Source organism: Rutidosis leptorrhynchoides, chromosome 3 (assembly GCF_046630445.1).
Source record: "Rutidosis leptorrhynchoides isolate AG116_Rl617_1_P2 chromosome 3, CSIRO_AGI_Rlap_v1, whole genome shotgun sequence".
Taxonomy (NCBI): domain Eukaryota; kingdom Viridiplantae; phylum Streptophyta; class Magnoliopsida; order Asterales; family Asteraceae; genus Rutidosis; species Rutidosis leptorrhynchoides.
Genome location: NC_092335.1, coordinates 510,896,719 through 510,907,103, shown reverse-complemented (window position 1 = coordinate 510,907,103; position 10,385 = coordinate 510,896,719).

Genomic DNA, 10,385 nt, shown 5'->3' with positions numbered 1-10,385 from the left:
GTGACTTTTTGAGGTATGAAGGGACAACAAACATCAACATAATATTGGCATTCGACACAACAGTAGACAAACCCATTGCATAGTAATCTACAAATGGAACATGTGAACTCACCACGAAAATTGTAAGGAATTTTTGAATAGTAAACAAGTTGATGTTGGGGTGACCGGGGTGGTCAGTTATTTCTGCAGGAAGTCGGGTGCACCACTCATGAAGTACAAAGTTGCAATGCTCATCATCGTTAGCGCACATGTAGAACGGTGGATTTATAATTGGTCTCAAACATCCATCACATAAAACTCGTATATTTTTCATTGGGTTATGATATGATACTTTTTTTACTTTTAAAGAGGTGTTCGTCTCTGTAACATCCACCAGAATTAGTGGATGTTGATGGCTGACGTGTGTTTGTTTTTGGATCACTTGATTAGTTTCTAAAAATGTCATCGATCCAGTTTCGTCATAAAACAAGTGTTTTAGTAAGCTATAACTCTCATCGGGAAATGGAAGTTGAAGAAGATTTGGATGCTCATGATCTTCATAGTTTTTGATGAGTTTTTCCGTACCTATTATATAGTTACCATACATGTTATAAAAACTCAATCATATCATAAAATTGACCTACAAACTAATAAAATTGCATTCTATTTAACTAGACTTGTATTGAATAGATTTACCGGGAGCCGTTAGGATGGACATGAAAGGTTCGCCACTGTATGTTGCACAATCTAAATGGGCGTAGAATCTACATTTATCGCACTTATAAATCCATAGCTTCTTAAAATAATCGAATGCACCATCACAAACCCTACAATAGAAATTAAATGCACTTCGATAGTTCTTATAGTTTGGAAACGAATGAGTAAGGGTGAGTGGGTGAGGATGGGAGAATAATTCAAGTGTAGTTTTTTGAATTTGTAACTTATGAGGTAAAAATGCACACTCCTCATGGGGATAGGACAAGTTGCACATTGATAAAATTCCCCTTTATGTTTCTTTCCACATGCATCACACTTGCATAATAAAATTCTTATGCAGCAAACAAGTGGGTGTATGTGACTTGGGTGATGGATAATGTTAGTTTTTAGTAATTTTGTAACACATTTTATGTGAACCCGAAAAATACACTCGGAGCATCTATAATAATGGTCAAGCGGACCATGATCAATGTATGTTTCACAAATACCGCATGGGTCGAAGACAAAAGATGGGCCGAAAAAAGAGTATGAGTATGATATAAATCGGAAATGTAATACACCTTTTCCGGAAGCTCTTTACAAAACTTGTGAATTGAATAGTGACATTGATCACACTTGTAGTAATACCTATGATACCAAATAATTTCTTCACCGCATATATCACATTCACACTCAAAGTCTTGTTTTGTAATAAAATCACCGTTCTCATCGGCATCTTCATCTCTCTCTTCTTCATAGTTTATGATTTTCTTTGAGAACATATCAATGAGATTCAATGGGTGTTCATGTTCTATGATCATTATTTTTTATTTAATTTTTTCAAAATTGAATTGATTTTGATTGATATTGAAAACAAACAACCTCAATGCATATATATATATATATATATATATATATATATATATATATATATATATATATATATATATATGCTTTAACTTGACCTTGGAAATCATTCAGCTCTTCATTCTCAAGTTAATGAGAGACTAATAATAATGAAAGTGAATTATTATATATATATATATATATATATATATATATATATATATATATATATATATATATATATATATGTGCTTTAACTCAACCTTGGGAATAATAATAATAATAATAATAATAATAATAATAATAATAATAATAATAATAATAATAATAATAATAATAATAATAATAATAATAATAATAATAATAATAATAATAATAAATAATGATAGTGAAGTATTATAATTGAAGGCATATCCTTTACTTCTTCATTTACATTGAATGTCGTTCTTTTTGCACATATGCGAAAATATAATCACAAGTGATCGAGTGACTGCGCTATTATTATTCCTATATTCTAAAAAAAAAACAAAATGGGGTAATGTATCTTAGTTAGCACAAGTTCTCGTGCTAGGTCTTTTTAGTTAACACGAATATGACTTATAGTTTTGACACTTGATATGTTATGTATATGTATTAGGATTGTTTCGGAACATGTGAGTATCTAATGTCGATTTTGGGTTCATATGTGTTGGAATGTTAAGTAGCCAACACTTTCTTATGAATGTAGAGATAGTTGCTGATCAAACATATATCCCATGCACGGGTTAGATACACGTTGATTGCAATGGATAAGCTTTTAAGGACTTTGTGGTTTTAACTCTCCGGTCTGATTTACCACACTACAACAAATACTTCAAATAGACACGTTTATTTTGACAATTGTACACACTTTAAAGAGTTTGGATTCATTAAGTTCACACTTGAATGGAGTGTGTAGAAAATAGACGTAGTAAAATTATCAATAATCATAAGCGTGACTATATAGACTAATTTCACTCACTCTTAAATGTGAGGTTTGGGAGTAATTCTTCATGCTTTAGTGCGTGAGAATATGAAGTAGATTCATCACACCCAAAAATGTGAGGTAATTCCTCAGTCTTTTAAGCGTGAGCAATTTATTGAGGATTGCAACGCATCTTCACAACTCTAAATGTGAGGATTATATATATATATATATATATATATATATATATATATATATATATATATATATATATATATATATATATATATATATATATATATATATATATATATATATATACATACACACACACACACACTCACTCTTAAATAGCAGTATAGCACAAAAAAGAGATAGAAGTCAAGTAAAGTAACACAAGTTACATCTGCCTCAACATTTCTCAACATTTCAGGCTGTTTCTTGTGATTTATACATCCATATATCATTATATTTTGTACAATTACATCAAATATTCAAATACACTCAAGAAGTCTAAAACTACTACTTGTCACAAAAAAATTCTAAAACAAACACCGGTCACAAACGCACTACTCCATCGCGTATTTTCTGCAACAAAATCAAACATGTTGGAAATGGTTTTGCGTTCCTTATAAAACGTAAAAAATGCATTTTACCTATTAACTTTCATCTCTTTTGCATCTCTTACTTGACCCATAAACATCTTCATAGATTCAAGATCAGTGTCAGGGTTATTCTTTCCCTGCAAATCAGCATAAACAATGTTATACTTCTCATTTATACCAAATTAATTTAAACAACGTCCAATATATTAAAAAAATACTATCACCTGAGAAGCAAGAACATGCAACAGTTTTTCGACTTCTGATCCATGTAACAGTATGTTATCAGGTATCCAAAAGTCCTTCAAATTTTCAGCTTCAGAATCACACAGTAAGGTTCCAATACTGCAAAAATACTTGATTAGTATTTAGTAACATAATATCTAGTTGAACTTTCGATTCAACCTCAACAAAAAGTGAGAAACAAAATCAGTATAATATTAACAAGCAAAATATTCTCTACTAGATCATTTTTTTCCTAAAGACGAAAAAGTGGTTGGTACTTATTGTTGTAATACAATTGTTTTTTAATCATCTTATAAATAAATTATGAATTCCAGGAAATAATAATAATAAAATGACTAAAAGGAAAAGTCTATAGGTAAAGCAAACCTGACTCCGCCTGTTTAAGCCCCTACTAAAATGAACCAATTCAACCGAAACCCAATAACCTGCTCATTAAGCCACCTGCAGGGTTCAACAAGCATGGATAAACAGAGTCAAATATGGAATCAAAAACTTACAATTGTTGAGCGAAAATGACTAAGTAGATTGTGTTTGTGCGCAATAAAAGTGAACTTAGCATGGAGTAGTAACCCACGCAAGTGATATTCCTTAGCAGACCTATACAAGCAAAATCCGGTATCAAAGGTTTATATTGCCATAAATATAAGGTGTGCTAAATCTTTACCTTGCATCAATTTTCAAAACCTCCTTAACGCACTCCAAAGCCTTTGTTGAATTTGCCAAGTCTTGATAAAACTAAAAAAAAATAAATAAAATAAATAAAAAAGAAATAAACATTCACACTTCAGAATCTGTTGCTATTATAACCCATAAAAAGCCACGAGATGGTTCCAGGCTTCGAACATTTGTGCGTGTGTAAAAGAGAATAAAGTGATTCGGCATCTTATGAATACCCGAGCTAGATGACCCCATGCCTCAAGAAACTTTTAAGACCTGGTATGAGACTATCTTTAAGACCTGGTAACCTTAATGGCTGCATAGAAATCCTTAACCTTAGAATTTACAATTCCTGCATCGCTTTCAATTCAATGTTAGTAGCATGAAAATACTGTTAAGACCTGTAAGAGACTATCTTTAACATAATCAAAATGACTAAGTTCGCCACCATTGTGTAACCTAGGCGAGATTCATGTTCAAATGAAGTTGTGTGTACGAGAAATCCCTTGCATCCGCAAGACCATTTGCACCTAAAAGTGAGACAAATTTAGAAATCACATCTATAAATTGTAATTCTACTTCAGGGACATATGAAGAAAAGCATCATCGCCAATATAGAAATCGAAATATAAAGGAAAAGATAAGTTGTAGGGTGAGATTCATGTTCAAATGAATGGCCATCAGTTAAGCATATAGCAAAGATGAGCCCTTGTGGTTGGATTGCTACTTCATCAGGAGAGACTTGTATGAAAGTGAAAATCTCAGCAACATAACCATGACAACATTTACCACATGACCTGCATCATTTGTATCACATTGAATGAAGTCACACTAATACTAATTCTGACATAAAAGCAGAAAGACACCAACATAACGCAAACAAGCATACTACACAATTTGATGATCCTTCTGGTCAAATCCATTTAGTTCTCTTTGATTCCATAATCCTTACACAAATCATCTAGATACATATACACATAGTAAAATTTTAATCAAGAGAATGATTTACAGTTCAATTCATACACATTGCTCGAAGTTTCTGAATCATTACAACATCAATAGAGTGTTAGCTTTGAACTTTAAAAATACAATAGCAATTAATTCCCTAACAATCAAACTGATCCTATTTGAAACCTGTTTGCGGCATAATATGAGAAAGCAAATAACACATGATCCTATTTGAGACATCAATTAAAATTCCACGTACAAATTAAGAAAAAATGACTTTGAAAACCTAATTAAAATTCAACATAATTGAAAGAAATGCACTAATTACTCAAATATACAAGTTACTAACCACATCAGTTTAATCGAAACCCTAACTAAATAAGTTATTTAAACGGATGAAACATAATCGAACATATAACAGATCCGAAGAACGACATGATGAGTCTACCTGTTCGTATCAGCTTTTATTTTGAAAGGAACACTTGAATTGATGAACAATTTGATGAGCGCTATCAACTTCATATCCATCATGAATGAATTCATCGGCGGTATCTTATACGAATTCATCGGCAATATCTTATTCAAATCGAATAGAACTTACAACCTAATTTAGCGATTTCGTTTAAGGTTTAGGAGCCTGGTCTGGAGTAGAATTGTGATTGTGATTTAAATTAAATTAGGGCATTTGGTTTATGTACGTATTAGTAACTGTACAGGGGGAGGGGACCAAGGATAAGGATATTTGGTATCATTATTTGTAGGATATAGATGTATTTGGAATTATTGCTTCTTTAAAATTTTCTTCACACTTGTAAATGTGCAGTTCTTTATAATTTTCATCACAAATTTAGGCGTGTAATTTTCCTTGTTTTTTGTTCACGCTTTGAAACATGTATTTCTTTTCCACACGCTTTTTAACGTGTATTTTACTACCATTTTTTTCACATTTTTGTATGTGTAATTTACTTTAATTTTACTCACGTTTTTAATTGTATTCATATTTACGCACACCTATACATGTGAAAGATTTGTTAGTACATATTTAAAACCGTAGAAAATTTTACAACATTTATGGGTGTGGAAATATATAAAAAGTAAGTACACATTTGATGCAAACGTGAAGAAAAAAGCGTGCCGAAACTACATTTTTGTTGTAGTGCCATGAATAACCCTAATCGAGATGAAGATCTCCGAAAGAGTGGTTAAAACACGTCCACCATTGTTAGTTTTACCGTAACAATGGCCGGAGATGTTTTCGTAGGGTTTATGTTCGAAGAACATACATGTTACCGTAAGTTGTAGTTCCCGGGTAAATCGTAGGTCAAGTTTCAGAAACATGATGAGGAATAAATGAGGTTAGGGTTTGTATTTATACTGAAAACCCTAACCTACATATCCGTAAATAAAGTCTAGATCCTTCTTAACTAATTACCATAAATAACGGGATCATAATAAGGAAAGGACCAACTAAATAAGGTTAAGATCGTATTTTAATTAAGGATAAGATTGCTTTCGTGTGCGCCAAACAAAGTTGTGTCGTGCGCCTCATTTTGTATGCGGAATTAAACAAATGAATGTGCGCTCAACACATGATACACACGAGTTCTAGGCGCAAGAGTACACATATCATTAAGTCCCCCAGTTCGATATGATGCGCACGCCTAGAGCGCTTGATGTTTGAGCTAATCTAATCATATCATTGATTAATTATCAAAAGTGTAATAAGTTCTCTCTGTTAGCATTAAATGTTGAAGCTTACGCCATCAAATCAATCACTGTTAATAATGACATTAGGAACAACCGGTTTACAAGTCATTGTTACAGGATGTCAAATCAACAGTGTAGCACACCAAGGGGTTGCCATCTTACACTAGAAACCAATTGGTTATGGGGTTTTCCTATCGTGAACCACGCCTTTTTTACCCCAAGATAGTTAAGATCATGACACGTGTACGAATGAGCAACTGACCCCCAATTTGGAGCCCTAATTCCTACAATCTAAATAGCCTTATTACCAAAAAAAAAGGTAAAAAGTTCAAATTCTTACTTTTCTCTAATATCTCTCTTGCTTTTTCTATTCAAGTTTTCCGATGACACTTTTGTATTTTCAGGTTAGTCTCTTTTTTCGTTCTCCTTTTTAACATGTCTACATCATCAACATCTCCTACCATTTTTCATGATCATTCTATTGTGTGTGAACTTGATCAAAACTCGATCAAGTGTATTATTGATTGGTATCCGCCTATTACCAATTTCACACCTACCCTTCCCAAAAGTTCAGAGTTCATAAAACACCTACTAACATGACCTGAGTTTTTGACCAAATACTGGAAGTTGGCAATACTCGTATCCCACCAACCGACTTTTTCATGCGAGGTTTATTAGCGTATAATATACGGTTAGGTCAACTTCATCCATACAGTGTTGCTCGGGTATCCACTTTTGAGATGTGGTGCAGGGCAAATAACCATGAACCACTTCTGAATGTTTTTCAAAACATATTCCGGTAACAATTAAGCGAGCATGATTGGTATAGTTTTTTCGATCGTTTTTCTTTCACCGTCAGCCTGAAAAAAGGCTTAAAGCATTCTTGAAAAGATTCCTTCTATTTTTTTAGTAACAAATTCGTTCCCCCCTGTTATTCAAACATCTTTCAATGGCATACTGTTTCAAATAGTTCACTGAATAAATCACCACCCATGACTCTTGATGAACAACGTCAATTTGATCTATGCGTTGGCAAAGATCTTTCGCTACGCCAGTATTCAAACGAGCTGCTTGTGATTGCTTGCATTTCATCTTTTTGGCCATGTGATGGTTATCGTCCGGTCATTATTCTCAAAGGAAAGGGTATAATTTTTATTGCACAAACCATTTACTTGAAAAGGATTAATTGTTGTGTTTGTTAATCGTTATGTGCCACTCATGCAGTTATGAAGGTTGAAAAATGCGTGGTTGAGTAGGATTCCAAAGGTTACACAATCAAGAAAGCTCGAGTTAATGAAGGTACCAGTTTAAAGGTTGTCATGGAGGAAATAGTTGATGCTAATCCAGCTGCAGATACACCCTTAAAGGGAAAAGCTCCTGTGCGTCTCCACCCAACTGATAAGAATAAGAAGAAAACAACCTCTAAACCTGATTCTGATGCAGGTATACTTGTTTACTGTCATATAAATATTGTACATGATTCTTTCTGTGCTTATCTTAGTTTTTGTTATTTTACAGTTGTTTGCGTTAATGATGAAGAAGTGCTTTCATTTTATGCTGCTCTTGAACTTGTTGCTTCTGTATCTCTAGATTCACCTACTACTGCGCCTTTGCCTGCTGTACCAAGTACTCTTGTACCCAATAATGTCAATTGTTTCATTGCATCCTACTTCTACCGCCGCACATGCAGCTGATTCCGGGCCATAAATTTCTACCTCTTTTGGTCCTAGACTGAGCACCAACCCTTACACAGACATTCAGGTAGACAATAAAGAATCGTTCTTGAATATGTCCAAACGTGCTGCCTTTGAGCAAAAAAAATTATATGCAAGGGTGAACCCCAGCCCAAATAAGCCAGGAGTTAGAAATTATGACGGTTGAGCAGAAACTGTGCTTTGATACACAACTTTCATTCATGACCTGGGCGTGTGACTGTGATAGGTTACACAGCGAATGCACATATCGCGCTGAACTTCGGTGCACTGGGCAACATTAGCGCAAGAAGAATAAGGCAAATAATGAGCTGAGGCAGAGGGTGAGATGAAGGTGGCCAATGAAGTATTGAAGATAGTGGATGCAACCATGGAAGTTATCAGCAAAGAGAATGATGATGCGCTTTCTCAAAAAGTTGATTTTGAGGAGGAAAATCGGTTGCTCAGGGAGGAGTTAGCTACTGTAAACTCCAAAGTCGATCAACTTACTCTTGACAACCAGGACCTTGATGATCATGTTGAAGAGGTAGCTTCTGAGCATGACCTGCTGAAAAAGAATTACAATGATCTAAAAGCTGCGCTACCCACAATTACAAGCCATAACTTGGATGCTTTCGTTGTAAGTAAGTTGTATGGTACGGCTCTTAAGGCAGCTCGCACGCTTGAGAGAGTTAACTTTTGGACGTGATATCCGAAAGTATTGAAGTTCCATCTCCTCATCCCCAAGTTATTCGTGATCAACTTGAACATAGTGAGCAAAAGTAGCAAGTGCAACGCTAGAAAATATAACAATTCAATCATTGGTGGATGCAAATCTTAGATCCTGCTATTTTTATGCAGGATATTATTTCGATGAAGTTTTAGGGTGAGGACTATGTGTCCGCGGTTGTGGCCAAGGAGCGTGCTTCGTCAGGCGCCCTTTGGCAGTTGTGCATGTAAGTGGGGTGTCACAAGTGCGCCAAGAGTAGGTTTTTTTAGGTGCTCCTGGCCTTGTGCGCTCACTACCTTCGGGGGGTGGATTCGTTGTAGGCACGTTTCGTTAGGTGCTTACAGCCGATATCCCTCGAATTACACATATTTATCTTCGGGATATTTGCTCACACTTGCTTCGATTTGCCTGATTTTGTGATTGAAAGTGTTGAATTTGTGCTAATATGTTGGTTCAAGGATGAAAGCCTCTCTTGGTGCACAATTGGCCAAAATCTAGTCTTACAAGTGAACCAAAGTGCAGGGCATGTTGAAAGCACAAAGCAACATTGAATGTGCAAGTTTATTTGGAAATTCAAGTCGATTTTAGAGTGTAGACAAATGGTGCGGCGCACCTGACCTTAAGTGCGGCGCACCAATTCACATGAATTGAGGAAAACCATATTAGAACCTGAAGCACTATTTACATGTTAAATGGTGCGGCACACCTGACCTTAGGTGCGGTGCAGCTGACTCAAAGCAAATGGTGCAGCGCACCGACACTGAAATGGAACAAGAATTTTGCAAGTATAAAAGGAAAAAGATAGGGTTTGATTGAGGGAGTTGCAGTTTTACATCTCGAAATTCACTTAAAAATCATCATCTTCATCATAGATCAAGGGTGGGAGGTGTTATTTGATTGGTAGCTCAAGGAATTACTTAGTTTTATCAAGATCTTCATCTTCTCCATTATTTTCTAGTTGTTTTAGATCTCAATTTGGTACAATCTAATCTAATTTGTAATGATGATGATTGTTTGCTTATTTACTAGTTTGATTTGTGTTATTCTAGCCATGCTTGGCTAGATCTCTTGTGTTTGCTTGTTCTGTGAACCTCTTTGTATGGATTTTCCGTAGAATAATTAGATATTGATGTTTGAATGAATCATTGAGTATTATTGTTGAGCTTGATTAAAAATTGACTACTATATGAGTTTTAAGCTTTCTTTGATCATATAAAATTTTAACCATTTCTTAGTGATTTGAATTGGGATTCAAATTATACTTCAACACTAATAAGTGATCTACACAACTAAGTTATGGATTTCAAGTGATTGTGTCTTTGATTTGGTTGTGATTCAAA